The following is a 15,810-nucleotide window of genomic DNA, read 5'->3' on the forward strand; positions in this document are numbered from 1 at the left end:
AAATAAATAGCTAAAAAAATATAGCTTTTTTTTTGTTGGCTTATGATATTTTGTGTCTTAGCGTGCGTATTATCAAAGAAAAATAGTTACAAAATTCGCTGTGGGGACAATTCCAAGATAAAAAAATAAGTGAAAAAAAACAATGCTAATAAGTAAGTTTCTGAGAAAGTTTATAAAACCACGGAACACTTTTGGATCCTAAAATAGGGAAAGGCACGTAAATGAATCGTAATCTTTGACTGGTAGGATTATTAGAGGTATGACACCCGAGGACTTTTACAAATGGCTTCTAGCTACTGGCTTTGCGTGTGTCCGCTGATAGTCCTCTTTTTTAACAAAAATTTTTTTTTTCGTTCGTTGTTTGCGAACAATGAGAAATTCGGCGCCAGGGCGTGGGGAAATTTCGGCCATTGCCCATCATGGCCTCTCTTTGCACAAAATGCCTGGGGCGGAAATACTTTCCCTATAGAACAAAGCGATAAAAGTACCAAGACAACTATAATTATAAAGGTAGTGATATAACGCGATTTGTTCTTTTTTGTTTCATTCTTTGAGCTTTTGCTCACTTGAATCGATCTCTTTTTATTATTTTTTTTATATTACATGTGAATCTTGGATTTCTTTCTTTACTTTTTTTATTTACAAACAATTTTAGATGTATTTTTATTATGAACATATCGTTTTTGATAAAGTTAAGTAAATTTGTTTATAGCGAAGAAAATACAATAAATTATTTCAACTTTTATTTATTTTTAAATTCATGATAAAAGGAATGTCATATCTGTACATAAATTTACTTAATATTTTTTAATGCTCTCTTGTTTTCATTACTATTTCTAACTAAAATTTCTAACACATTTAGATAAAATAATTTTAAAACAATCACATCTTCTAAATTCACATTAAATTAACTATTAAATTGGAGCAATAATTTTTATTATTTTAAGTGTCCTGGAAAAATTTAATAACTTTAGATTGATGAGAAAATTATAATTTCTTTTAAGTGTACCCCAAAATTAAATTGTTTCTAGTGTGATAATTAATATTTCTTATTATAATCTAATATCGATAAATCTATGTACTAAAATTATCTTTGTTTATTCTATTCTATTGTTTTTATAGTTGTTCTTCTCTAACTAACTAGCTAACTTTTTTTAATTCCCAATAAATTAAAACTTATTATCGTTATATTAAATTTTCTATCGGAACCATAAGTTATTAGATAATCGTCCCTAGTTCTTACTAAATCTAATCTATTAGTCACGTGAAAATTGTAAAATTTCTAACTTTACAACATTCGTTTCGATAAAAAGATAATTTTCCTGTGCAACTTTCTCAAACTCTTCAGTCGGGTGGCAAATTCTTTCTCCTGAAAGCACTTTAAATATCACAAAATATTTAAAAAAAATGTTTGGCAATAATATCTTTAAATTATAATGTGAAATTCAAAAGCTCGCAAATATTTAGAAAAAAAAAGTACTTGTTTGGTCCTCTTTAACGTAACACTCATATCTATCTCATATATCAAAGCGTACGTACCACGTGTTTCTTAACGTACGTAACACGTGTGTCAGAATGTACGTAACACGTATTTTTAGCACAATTTAATGACTCGTTTATTAAATTATTCTAACTAGTTAACTTATTAATTTTCCAATAAATTAAAACTAATCGTCACATTACAGTTTAGCTCGCATCCATAACTAATTAGATAATCACCTCTGATTCTCACTAATTCTATTCAATTATTCGCACGCAAACTGAAAAGATTTCCCACTTCACTAGATACATTTCGCCAGAGAGATAATTCCCCGACGCAACTTTCGCAAACTCTTCAATCGGGCGACAAAATCTTTCTCCAGAAAACACTTTACACATCACAATCCATTTAAGGTTTTAGGGCAATAATACTTTCCAATTATAATGCGAAGTTTAAAAGTTCGCAGATATTTACAAAAATAAGGGTCTGCTAGTTCTGTCTTCAAAAATACTCTCGCGTTAGAAGCCATTGTTAAAGTTACAATCTAGTCTAGTGCAAATATTTGATTCTCTTCCGCCCTAAGCCAGATATTAGACGAAAGGGGTTTTATGTGTTTGGCTTACAAGCTCCAGCTGTTCAACCCCTTCCTCTCTACTCTTTCACATTGAATAAGCGACAATATAAGATGAGCTTGCAAACTGCCTCCTTTGGACTACGTGCGCTTCCTAGTCCCCGATTTTTTTTTTTTCTTTTCTCTTTAGTCGTAACGCTACAGAACAGATTTATCGTGGTAGAATTTTTGAGGGACCCTCTTCTTTTCACGTCGATATTCCTGAAGTGGATTTTATTTTCGATTGAATTGTACATTTTTTCCTTTAGTTTTATTTTTGTTAAATCATTTTCTTTCTACGTTGGAATGATAATTAAATTCGTGAATTTTAGAAGATCAATAATTTAGAGTGCTTTGTGAGGTTTTAATTGGAGAAATCTGTCTTTATTTATTGTTTCACGTTTATTTAAAGTGTAACAATGTAAATAATTTCCAACCGATATATTTTTTATTTTATTTTTTTTTTGTATGAAAAAGAACAAATAAATCTGATAATGTGGTTTTTGCGCCAAACTAAACGGGAAGAATTTTACTTGCGAGTAAATAGGTTAATTAAATTAGAAACTTATTTTAAATAAAATTTCCATTCGTTAAAATTATAAAAATACTAATTTTGTCATTGTATCATTTAAAGGTAAATGATTAGGCTTTTCGCATTCGCTGAGATTTTCTTCTTTTTTTTTTTAACAGAGTTTAATTGAATCATGTGCAATTGTTTTATTAGTTAGTACATTTTCCACTCACATTAACATAAAATGTTACTGATTTATCGCAGCAATTTGAGTAAAAATAAAACTTTTTTTTTCTGCTTATCACATCAACAAAAATTTTATTATCAAAATTTAACTTTGCACATTTTGTAAATTTGTTTAATTCGTTTTCAAATTTTATAAGTGTGCACTTATCAGACCAGTTATCCTATCAATTATTACTTTTTCTCGTTTTAAATTTTACTTCATATTATATTATGTATTAAATTCTTTATATCATACATAGTCTAGTTTCCTTTAGTTGTAACATTTATAATTTTAGAGGAAATGATGTAAGCAAATAAAACAGATTAAATATTAATACACTTGCAATTTTAAGATAAATATTGTTTAAACATGAGCTATGGAGTTGGAGGTGAAAGATTTAATTGACTATAACTGCAGTTTGTTAGATGTTAGGTCCTATGGGTTAAAAGAAGAAAAATCGTCGGTCGTATGAAAATTATTCAGACAAATACTTAATTCAGGTGAATAAAAATCTCACTCGAATTAATATTATGAGGATTCTTGGACTTATTATTTCACTTTTGTACGCGTCTGCTCTGTAAAAAATTCCGGATCAATTAACGGTATAAAACACTGGCATTCTGAGTAACGCATCCGTAAAATCCTTTCTTAACGTCAAATTTTATGCCGTAATATTTAGAGTAATATTTATTTAATTACAATGTTTCAGTGAAATTATAATATCACTGTAAATATTACGGCATATTAAATATTACATCCTATGGGTTAAAAGAAGAAAAATCGTCGGTCGTATGAAAATTATTGAGACAAATACTTAATTCAGGTGAATAAAAATCTCCCTCGAATTAATATTACGACGATTCTTGGACTTATTATTTTACATTTGTACGTGTACGCACTGTAAAAAATTTCGAATCAATTAACGGTATAAAACACTGGCATTCTGAGTAAAGCATCCGTAAAATCCATTTTACCAGAAAATCCTTTCTTAACGTTACATTTTATGCCGTAATATTTAGAGTAATATTTATTTAATTACAATGATTCAGTGAAATTATAGTATAACTGTAAATATTACGGCATATGAAATTTTTTTGTACCATTAAATTTTACAGAAAAAGGGATTTTACGTACAAAAGTACAGCCACCTCGAGTGCCAATACTTTAGACCGTAATTTGAACCGGGGTTATTTACAGTCTTGAACCTATGTTTGATTGCGCTACTGGAAAAGAACGCAGAAGCTATAGAAACTGTTGAAAATACCCAAAAGTTTTCCATTATAAAACAAAGATAATGGTGAAAAAAAAAAGAAGAAATGGTGGTGATATAAAAAAAGAAAATTTTTATCATTCCCTACCACCTTGATCTTGCACAATTTCAATATTTTTAAAAATATATTCGTTACAATTTTTTTCTTCAAATGTTATGCTCTAAAATAAAATTTTATTTTTAAATTTAATACCTTTTAATTCTATCGCCTAAATTTTTTTAGAATTCGATGAAATTTTTACTTGAGTAGAGCTTGGAGTTATTATCTCAGTTAGGTTCTACGCCGGTGTCGATCATTTCGTTTACCGAGTCCATTATTTCGGTTTAAACTTAAGCTAGTGTTTATTTAGTGTCAGACTGAAATTTTTTTATGATTTAAAAATTTGAACATTAGTTTATAAAGAACACTGCAACCCTTTTTTTTTAAAAAAAAAAAAAGAAAATCTTTCAAAATTTGATTATACTCTTTTAAAGTTAAAATAAAATTTATATTGTTAAAATGACTCATTGCTATTCATATTTTTTGAGAAACATTTTTTGTTCATTTTTCTTCAACGTATAAGGGAAAAGCTTTTGTAATAACAGCTAACAACAGGTTTCATTTCCTTCACAACAAATTATTTTAATTTCAGTTTTGAAGGAAAAAAATCAAGTCTTAAACTTTCTAATAAAAAATATCCAGACACAGTGGGAAAATTTACACTCAAGTTTACACTCATGTGAATATTGATTTAATTTTTTGACCTTGAATTCTTGTGTGTTACTTGAATTCAAATTTTTCTCAGACCAGTTCCAACATTTATTTGTGAGGTTTAGCATATTATGCTTGAGTAGTTGTCTTTCTTTCTTTTGTATTTGTTCTTTCCTGATATTTTTTTTTTAAAAATGTGAAACAAACGTGTTAGGTTCTAAGAATAATTTTTCTTTGTTTTTTTTTTTTTCTCTATGTACTTTTCGGCGGATGTGGCATGTTATTAATAAAATATATTCCAGTTGCAATATTTAAATAATATTTTCTTTTCCCACCTTGCCTCTTAATATTCTCTATTTCTGTGTCGTTAGGAAATTTTGGAATAAGACAATATTCATTCAATATTTTAAAATCACCTAATTATTAAACTATCTTTATTCAAAGCTAAATTGTGATTGCGTTATTAATTAAGATATAGTTACATTGCCTGACGTAACCAGTTTCCAATGTTATTTTTCTATGTATTTATTTATGATATTTTTTTTTTAATTTTGAAATTAAAATTAATATATGCATGTGAGTCATACTAATTGTAAAGACTACTAAACTTGCTCTTCTTTTTATAATGGAAATTAAAATTTGATTAGTTAATTTATCTTGAACATTTATTTACATTACTTTTTTTTTACTCCCAGTTTCTAAACTTTTTTCTTCTCTCCATTAGTCATGATATAAATATCACATTTTTCCAAAATAGGCAATGGAATTTTAAAAAATTTTTATTTAGGAATTATTTATATTAGTTTTTTTATGCATTCGGTTCTCAACCTAATTTTTCTCATATTGTCATAGTTTTAATATTATTACATATTTTTCGAAGTAATAAATTAAATTTAATGTATGAATCCATTATATTAAAGATTAAATTAATTAAATTACATTACTTTAAGTTTAATTTCTAAATTCAAATCTGAAAATAATCATTTGATAGCAAATTAATTTATTTCTCACCTCATTTTTCTCATATAGTTATTGTTTAAACATATTTTTTTTTCGAAATAAGAAATTTAATAAATGTATCTATTATATTAAAATTAAAGAGTGAAGTTCTAAGCATTTTGTAGTCTTATTAATGATATTACAGAAATAAAAGTTGAAATATTTGCTATTGTCCTTAAATCAAAATTTTTAGCCGTAATTAATATATCATGCTCATAGTTTATTTATTTATAAATGAAATATTTATATTTTAATTGTTATCTGGATCTTGATGTTAACTAATAACCGCAAACTTTTGGGTCCTTATTAAGCGTATTATTATAAACAGCAATTATTTTCTTAAATATTTAGATATTTTTTTTATATCTATTTATCAAACAATTTTTTTAAATAATTCACATATATTTCTCGTTTATAATTTAAAAAATAATATGTTCCATATTATTTCCTTAATTTTCTTAAACTAATTATAATATTTGCTTCATGATAATAAAACAACGATAAATGAGATTAACAAATAATATAAAATAAATCTTCAAATTTACATTGAGCGTTGAGCTTAAAAAAGCATCAAGAACAATGTAATATTCACTGCACTGAGAAATTTTTCCTTTGAATATCATTAACTCTAATCAAGGCATTTTTTAAAATTCCTCTTTACTTATTATGAGTTGTAACAAATAATAGAAGAGAGACCTAATTACTTTCAATAATTTCATTTCAAGATCAAATAAACATAAGCTAATAAAATGTTTACTTCAACATTTTTACACATTTCCCATTTAGAAAATTATGAAGATAGTCCTTTGACAATATTTCTAATATTGTATCAACAGATGTTATTAGTTCCATATATCTTTAATTTATTTTAGGAAAAATTTATTAAAAGGTACACTTTTAAGAATGTAAAAATTTAACTAATGTAATTTATATGTTTCATGGTCTAATGAATTGATAGACATCACAAGATGTTATTAATCCACAATATTTTTGCTTTTCTTTGCTTGGACAAGAGTTGTTAATCAGTTAACGTCAACATAAATTTTTGAACTTTTTTAATTATTTTTCTAAGCAAACTATATATATATTTCATTTATGCTATTCAATTATCAATCTAATATTTCAGATTAATTCTTATAAATTAAGGTGATTAATTTAAACGATAGCAATTGGTCAGTTTTAATTCCTGCAAATTTTCGAAAATTCGTGTAATTTTTCAAAGCAATTTTTATTTTTTATTTTTAATGCCTTTCATCAAAAGTGGAACTACTTATTGCAAAGAATACCAAAATGTCAGTTATCTAACTATCAATGCTAGTTTGAGAAGCAAAAATCTGAATTCTCCTTCGAAATTACTCTGATGGTAATGGATAAAGTATTTTGTTACTTCTAATCCTAAGGGAATACCATTATTTCTTTACAAAAGTTTCAATTTTACACGTTTTCCTACAATTAAATTGAGTTATAAATTTTGTTCAATAAAGTTATTTCGGAAATATTTCTTTGAAACAATTGATTCTTTATATAATAATTATGTTTATTTCGTAACTCGTCGAGACATCGGCTTTACCGCAATCTTTTTTTTAAACTTAAAAATGTGATTCTTAAACACATATTTGCAATGAGTGAGACAAATCATTCCTCAAACATTTAACACTTTCAACAAAGACACTTTTAATGAATTATCTTTGAGTTAATTTAAATTTTTACTTTTGATAAATTATCTTTGGTGAGTTCAATGTCAAATTTTAATCCAAGTATAAGTTAATTATAAAATTTCAAGCTGCAAATAATTATTTCGGATCTGTTTTATTGTTTATATACTTGCAAAGAAAGGTTTCAGAATGTAAATTGAATACTTCAATAATGATTAAAAAATTCGACGTTATGGAGAAGTAAATATAGACACTTTTTATGCTTTTTACACGTTTTAAGATCCTTCTTAATTATAAATGAAATTTTTTCCGCTATGTGGAGTGCAGATCTGTTAAAAATATGGAAACACCAAAGTCTCGGTATTTTTTACCGAAGCGCTTCGGTAATTATTTTGGTAAAATTATGAAATATGATTGCATAATATGCGATAACATTTGGTAAATGTGTTAAAATCTGGTAATTTTATCAAGGAATTTTAGGACAAACATAGAAAAAACATTTATTCGATCAAATATACTTTTCAGGTATGTATTTCTTTACTAAATTTGTGGTAATAAAAAATTATAATTTTGAAAACCAGCATTTCCGGTAAACCGTTACCATATGAGCTGAAAAATTACTAAATGTGTGGTTTAAATACCGTATATTTGGTTTTTATTACCAGAATTTTTAACCAAAAATGTAATTATCATACAGTACGATCATTTTAGCGTAATTTTTTTTCCAAGTAATAAAAATCATACTATGATATAAATTTAAATGTGAATAATTTACATCATATATGTATCACTAAAAACTGTGAATCAACTTAAAATGCTTACTTAGATTGTTTCAGATCTCTTTACTGCTTGTAAAAGCTTTTTTCTACAAGTTTCTGACACATTGCTGTGTGGAAACTCTTTTTCCCACCATCCTTATTTTTCTCACTTCTACTCCTCAAACCTTCATCCCCATCTCCTATATCTCTGAATTTACGGCACTCTATGAAATTTTCTCACGCCTACACTAACACTATCACCGGAAAATGGCAGAACACCCCTTCACAGACTAATCTGAGATTATCCTATCTCTAACTAGGAATTTCGGCTCTTAAAATGTCTTTTTAATATAACTTGGTTATTTAAAAGCAAAAACTTATCCTTTCTGCATATCGGTACTTTAAAATGAATTCCTTTAGATTTTGTAAATTGGAAAGTGTTGGAAGATTTGTATATTTATTACGGGACGTTATCCTTCTCGCCTATTTCTTAACGTGAAAATTGAAATTGAATGCATTACTCACAGGCGCTTTATATGAATATTTCTAATTAGTCTTGTCCTACACAAACATGTCCCATTTGTTTTTTAAATTCGAAACTTGAATGACTCATAAAGTACTAAAATTTCAGATTAACTGGGTTAGGAGGCTAGTGCCGTCAAAATTGAATGTTTTATCGGTTGATTAGCGGTAGTTGACTCGGAATCAATATCTATTCGAATTGAATTTCTTATTGGTTGCATTAAAAAAAATATTAATATTTTTAAAATGTTTTGAATCATATGATTGAAGTTTATAATCACTTTTTAACTCTTATATATTTTTTCATTTACTTTCCTGAATATTGAAGTTTTTGATGAAATGCATTTAAAATGTAAAATTTCAATGGTGAGGGATTTAAATCGCTCATTCAAATGTGATTTAAAACTTGAAATCAAGCATTTTCCTTAACTCTTTTAATTTTTTTTTTCACTTAAACAAAACGGTAGAAATCTGTTTAAAAAAAGTCATTAATTATTTTACCTTATTATTAAATAACAACAGCGTAGTATTAATAGCAAAAAATCGAGAATAATGTATTTTAAGTATTGGAATTTAAAATTAAGAGCAAATTTGAATGAAAATGCGAATACAAAAAATGGAAAACAGTATTAATATAATTGCTAATCATATTATATTTTTTTTAGTTTTTGTTTTCTAAAGTACTTTGTAAAAAGTGAGAGCAAATTATGAGGTTTTTAAACATCCTACTTTTAATTTAAAAATTTACATATTATAAATTTATTTTTTATGTAGAAATAGTTTGAAATAATTCCCAGAATTTCAATCGATTTAACTCGTTTCATACTTTTTTCTTTTCAATAAGCAATTTTTATATTATTTTTTTAAGATTTAAGAATAGTTATTAAAAATTAGCACAAACAACTAAAAACAAAATAAAAATAAATTATAAGACTTTAGTCTTAAGCTTATAAATAAAAAATCTCCTCGAAATTGTTCCGCTTTTGATTCCGAGATTTGCAAACTTAAAATTCTGCATATCACCATTGTTTTTGTTAACAGGCATGAGTCAGATTTTGTATTTAATGAAATAACTCTCTCTTTGTGAGTATTATAGCTCTTGTTTGTCAAATTTGCATGTTTAAAAATTATTCGTAAAAAATTAATTTTTTTTTTTTACAGATCTTACATTTTCAGCATTCCTTGTCTATTTTATGTATCCTACTTTTTTCTAAAAAAGTCGACCCAGTACATTTTCCCTTATTTTATAAAGAAAAAGAATTAAAAAAAAAAAGCATTCCAACATTATCATCTCAGCGTTCCTGGAAGGAAACGAAGTGCGAACGAATTCTGCGGCTGTGGATTAAAAGGGATGAGTAGGGGAAAAAAAATCCCTCAGCATCTTGGAAAATTAGAAAATTTCCAACTGTAAAAAGTTGTTGCATTTCGTGCAGTAGTTGTGTAACTAGTGTGCTACAACGAAGCCGCCGCCATTAATGTAATTATTAAAACATGCTTTGCCCTGAAGAATAAAAACTCTAACTTAGCAGAAAAGAATAAAGCTGTTGTTTAATTAGAGCTACATTAAAAGCGATGACGGAATTTTAATTCCATGCGTCCATCTGCCTAAGCTGAGATGTTTTCAATTGACCCCGGGTGCTCCACTGAGACTAGGGGGGTTCTTCTTTGTGTATAGGGTTTGAGATAGGGGGTGGAAAGGATGGAAGAAAAAGAAAGTAAGCAAGGGTGGGAGTGGGATTCCCCTTTCCTTTCACATAGATCCTTCAATCCTGCCTATGTTAATTATGCAAGGGGATGTGCAAGTAATTTTGTATCTCCTTTAGTCAGCTCTTCCCCTTTTTTGGGTAGCCCTCCTTTCGCGTTGCCAGATCCTTATTTGCTAGAGGGGATGAGCTTTTCAAGTCGTATAAGTACGAAATTAAGTGGAAGCGCTTTTCCTGGCCAACTCGATCGGGATTGCGTAATTACTTCAAGATTTGTTTTAAGATGGGCACTGTTTACAGCTGTGCCAATTTATTCTGAGCCCCTTATGGTAGAAAACGGGAGAAATTTTATTTTTCCTGGGAAAAAGGTCGGCAAACCTTCATCTAATACCATTTCAATCACTTACCTTAAACTACGACCCTTCAGGCTGTTAAAGACTTTTCCGTCAACCACCCTGCTTAAATAATCTTCACTCTTTTTAGATGAAGATTTTTTATCTCATATTCCGACCCAGAATTTTTCTTTAATTCTTGCTCGTCGTCTAGTTTTTATTCTGTAGAACTCTTATTTGTTTTCCTTTTCTTTCTTTTCTTCTGTGAGCAGAAAGGAAGATACATTTTATGGACTTAAAAAGCATTTAAACTGTTTGAAGCTTAAAAACTCTATATAGTTTTTGATAAATAGGAAAAGACATTCACAATTCAATAATGTCCATTAAACCTCAACCTTCATCCATAAAAATATTTCGCTCAATTTTATATTATGTATGAATTTACGTGTATTTTACAATTCAATCGAAGAGCTACATTTTTAAGTTATTGCACAGGTTTTCAAATTGCATGTTTTCATTGAACATTCGTGTAAGCAATAAGATGTTTCTACGTATAATGCTGTAATCTGGAATAAATTACAGAAACTTTTAATGTACTGGTATGGAGACAATAACACTTTGATGTAAAAATGTTACCTTTTGTGAAAGTGTGGTTTATCAAGGCCATCTTGCTCCAAGGCCTTCAAATATCTCATTGGTTCCTGAGTTCAAAGCTTGGAAATAATAAATGGGTTATATTTAATTAAAAAGCAATACCAAAACATTAAGTTTTCTGTAATCTGAAAAGATAATGATAAAAGATAAGATCAATTAAATTTGTCTCTTCAGATATTTTTATTTAATTTTAAACAAATATGCTGAATATGTAATTTATGCAAAATATTATAATGTTACAACGAGTGTATATTTAGTAAAAAGTAAATAATAAATTCTTACAAATGATCGTTTTTATTCACATTCAAAGAAACCTTTGATAATAATTCAAATGCGATTATTTTTTTACAATTTTTAATGTGTTGCATAAATTATGTTTTTGATTAAAAAAAAACTCCAATAGCAAGATGTTTACATAGCAAATGCTTTTGATAAAGCTTCTTCCACCTTTTTTAATATGTTTATTTTTAATATGTATTACAAAATAAGAATAAAAAAATAAAGTTTTTTTTTCTACCTTTCGTACTTGTTAAAGCTTATTTTAGTAATGCTATCCATACTGTTATCGAGAATTAAATAAAATTACATTTAAATATTAAGTGTACAATTTTTAAATGAACTCAATTAGCTTTTTATGATTGTTATGACAAGAATTTCTTATTTTTTTATTTTCGAAAACTATATTTGAAACATTTTTTTACTTAGGTAATTTACAATTTAAAAAAAATAATATTTTCAGTGAAACGGATTATAGAATATTTTAAAACACGTTTTCTAATTTATCCATTAAAGCATTTCCTAAATAAATGAAAACGTTTCTCATGACTTAATGTTCACATTATGAATAACAATCGACTTTCCTAATTTTTTTTTAACTTAATTTTTAGAATCTTATGCAGTAACACTTCTTCCGCTGTTTGCGAACGACCAAGCTTATTAAATTAATATTACAAAAAGGCATTCCTTTTGAATAATATTAGCGTCTTTATTTAAATTGTAAACTCCTTTTTCACAGCCAAAACCATCGAAGCGGGCTTATTAAATAAGACGCATAACGAATTTGCCTATTTTATTCGTCGCGTACTTTTCATCGTTCATTATTATTGTTATTAAGGATAACTGATATTGTTTTCCTTTAAACTTGTGTGGAAAATAATTACCAAAACCTGAGGAGAAGAGGCGAAAAAAAAATCGCGCCAAAATAAAATTCGAGAGAGCGGTAATGATTATAATGACAAAAAAAGTGACGTCTTCCATGAATATATTTTGTTCTTAAATTTTCCAGAACCGTTAACTGATGTAGGATGGAAGAGTAAGATTTGGAATTAGTTGAAGATTTTAAAATATATATTTTCTTAGCGTTTTCTAACTTGTTTGCTTACTTTGAAACAAAATGGCTTTTTTGTATCGATTAATTTTTATAGTGTTTTGGAATGGTGAAGTTATTAAAATTTAATTTTAGTACGGGAATTTAATTGAATTTGCTTACTACCTTAAATTTCAACACTTTTTCTTACCGAAAATAGAGGCCAATTTTTGATTGCGCTCACTAATCAAAATAAAATTTACATTTAAAATGTATTATGTTTTATTTTAAAAACAGCGCGCTTGCGTATTTTCCCGCTTGCAATTTGAATAATTTCTGCAGTAAACCAGGTATTTATTAGATTTACAAATATTTTTGGGGTGGCACAGATGTGTATGTTTAAGTATAATGTAGCGTATGCAGACTAGAAAGTTCGCGAAATCTTTATATTCTTATTCAGATATTAATATATTAATTTTTGAACCTTGATATGGAATAATTTTGAAAGTAATTTCAAAATATTTTTTGATAATATTTTTATTATTTTACATTTTATGTTTTGTAAATGCCAATTGAATTGATTTGGATAAAAGATTTCCAAAATTTCTAGGGCCATTGGTCGCTTAGATAAGAAAAAAATTAGCATCTCAAGAAGAAAAATTTTTCTAACTTTTTTTATTGATGAGTTATCGATATTAAAGTACTCAACGATTAGAATTTTGTTGTTATCTTATTACCAAGTATCGTTATAATCATTAACGCTCTCTTGTTATTTTAATGAGGTAAAATGTTTTTCATACGTTAAAATTATTTTATTTTTGATAAATTAAACTCAACTCAGGACGTTACGTTCTAGGTAAATTAAATGTTTTACACAGATCTGTCAAATAAGTAATGTCATTTTTGATCTGCAATTCGTCATTTCTGTTTTTCAGTAACACTAATACTTAATGAAACATATTTTTAAAATATTTCCGGCAAATACCTTTTGTAAAATAACAAATATTTGTCAGTAACAATAAGAAATACATATATTTGTTTTTATTCTGTTTAAATAAATTGTGAACTCGTTGGATTGCTTTCTTAATATTCTATTGGATTTTAATTACATCAATTATAGTTGAAAAATAAATGATTTTTTTGAAGCATAACCTGCTACTTATTAGTTTTGCACTGTTTTCTGTTTTTTTTCTTCCCTGCAAGTGATTACTAAAACCTAGGAAGCTTAACTCTACAGATACTTATAAACATGCCCCTTTGACTTTTCGACTTGACCCCTTAAGCCAATTTAATCGCTTTATTTCAACTCGCGCTATCATCCGCATTATGTACCTATGATATGAGTGGTTCTCGGTTTCACTGTTATTTTTTAACTGACACAAATAAGATTAAAATTTCTAGATCAATTTCTTTCAAAAATTTATATTTTAATTTTTTGCATGTTGTATATCTTGTATAATTCTTTAAACGTAATGCACTTTTAAAAAATTATCTTCTTTTTTCTTTTACAATTTAATTTTTCTAAGTTTAATGTGCTTTTACATCAATAAAAAAATAATGACGAAAAAAAAAACCTTTTTCCCGTTGTGTATCTTTATTGATTTTTTTTTCAGTCCGTCTCATTAATTTAAATTAGTACTGCATATTTATTATTACGTAAGAGTTAATAAATAAAAATATATCTATCATGAGACAAAATTCCTCTTTTTTAAATATTTATTTTACATACAAATTCTGAATGATTTTGTGTAATTACTTCTCAGTGTTAGTAACTCGGGTTTGGGAGATTTTATCTTGGTATGATTTATCTTATATTACTACCACTATCTCCTAAAAAGGGTTAGTATTTTGCAGTTTTAATCGTTGAATATCATTAAAAAGTGTATTTTTAAGTGGCATACTGAAATCTTTTCCTATTAGTACAAGAAATAAATTGTAAAAAGCTTAAATCATGAGTATATATTTTTTGAAACATCGGTTAATACGATGATTTAACCATGTTACGAAGATTTCCATCATTGCGGTGATGCAATGATTCTTTTCTAAGATTAAATACGATCTATTCTCTATTTTGAAAATTATAATTTTTAAGAAAATAACAAAACTTTATCAAGTTAAAGATATGTAAAGTTAAAATAAACCAAAGCAGAAATAAGCTAGCAATATTGTAATTTCATTTTTATTTGTATTTTGACATCCCTGTTTTATTGTTTTGGGTGTAACTGTAAATATGCATCATAACATTATTACAGTACAAAAAATTACGTCACATTTAACAAATAACATTTTTCTGTTTTATTTTATTACACTGCAAGGAATTGTTGATGGGAAATATTTGCATTATGCCCTTAAATGACACTGGGAAATAAATTTTTTGTTGCATGTATACAAATTCTTGATCTGACCTTATTTGTATGTAGGGATTCCAAATCTAAAATTAGTTTATCTCCTAATGCTACAGTTTTCTTTTTCAAAATGACGTTTTAAGTCTATTTTTTGTCGAAATGTTCAAATTTAAACCTTATATATTACTGGGGATCCTGCAAATGCTGTGACAAATTTCTGAGGCAGTTAAAAGGGACAACATTAGGATAAAAATTGCGTGTGAATCCATAGCTAGAAATGTCATTATACGCGGCTAGGGGCTTTTCTCTATTATGACTTCTTCAGAAACACCCCGAAGAAATAGTTCATAATAGGGAAGCTCTTTCGGCTGCGTATAAAGACATTTACGGACATGAATTTCTGTGCAATTTTAACGCTGATAATGTCCCCTAATTCCAATAGAAATTCGTCGCAACATTTAAGGGACCCCCTGTTATGTATAATGTTTTTAAAATTTTAAGTTTTTACAAAAATTGACTAAAAATGTCATTTAGCTTGGAGAGAGAAAACGATTGGAGATTTGAAATCAGCGATTTTAAAGTGTCTTAAGATGTGTTAAAAAAATCTCATGCAACAGAAGAAAAAAAATGTTCCCCAGTGTTATTCAACATAAATAAGTAAATAAAATAAAATCAGAAATAATTTGAAACTGTGAATTGTCTGTTAATTAACAGAAAATCCCTTTCCTATAGTTTAAAAACAAATTAA

At 27.2% G+C, this 15,810-nt stretch overlaps 1 protein-coding gene across 8 annotated transcripts in view; it reads left to right on the forward strand.

The window, feature by feature from the left end:
• The window catches only part of LOC107449700 (uncharacterized), a 567,179-nt gene that overhangs the window by 286,349 nt on the left and 265,020 nt on the right, over window positions 1-15,810 (forward strand). The window lies entirely within an intron of this gene.

This window comes from Parasteatoda tepidariorum, chromosome 11 (genome assembly GCF_982258835.1).
Source record: "Parasteatoda tepidariorum strain Cologne lab strain chromosome 11, Ptep-v5.0, whole genome shotgun sequence".
Taxonomy (NCBI): domain Eukaryota; kingdom Metazoa; phylum Arthropoda; class Arachnida; order Araneae; family Theridiidae; genus Parasteatoda; species Parasteatoda tepidariorum.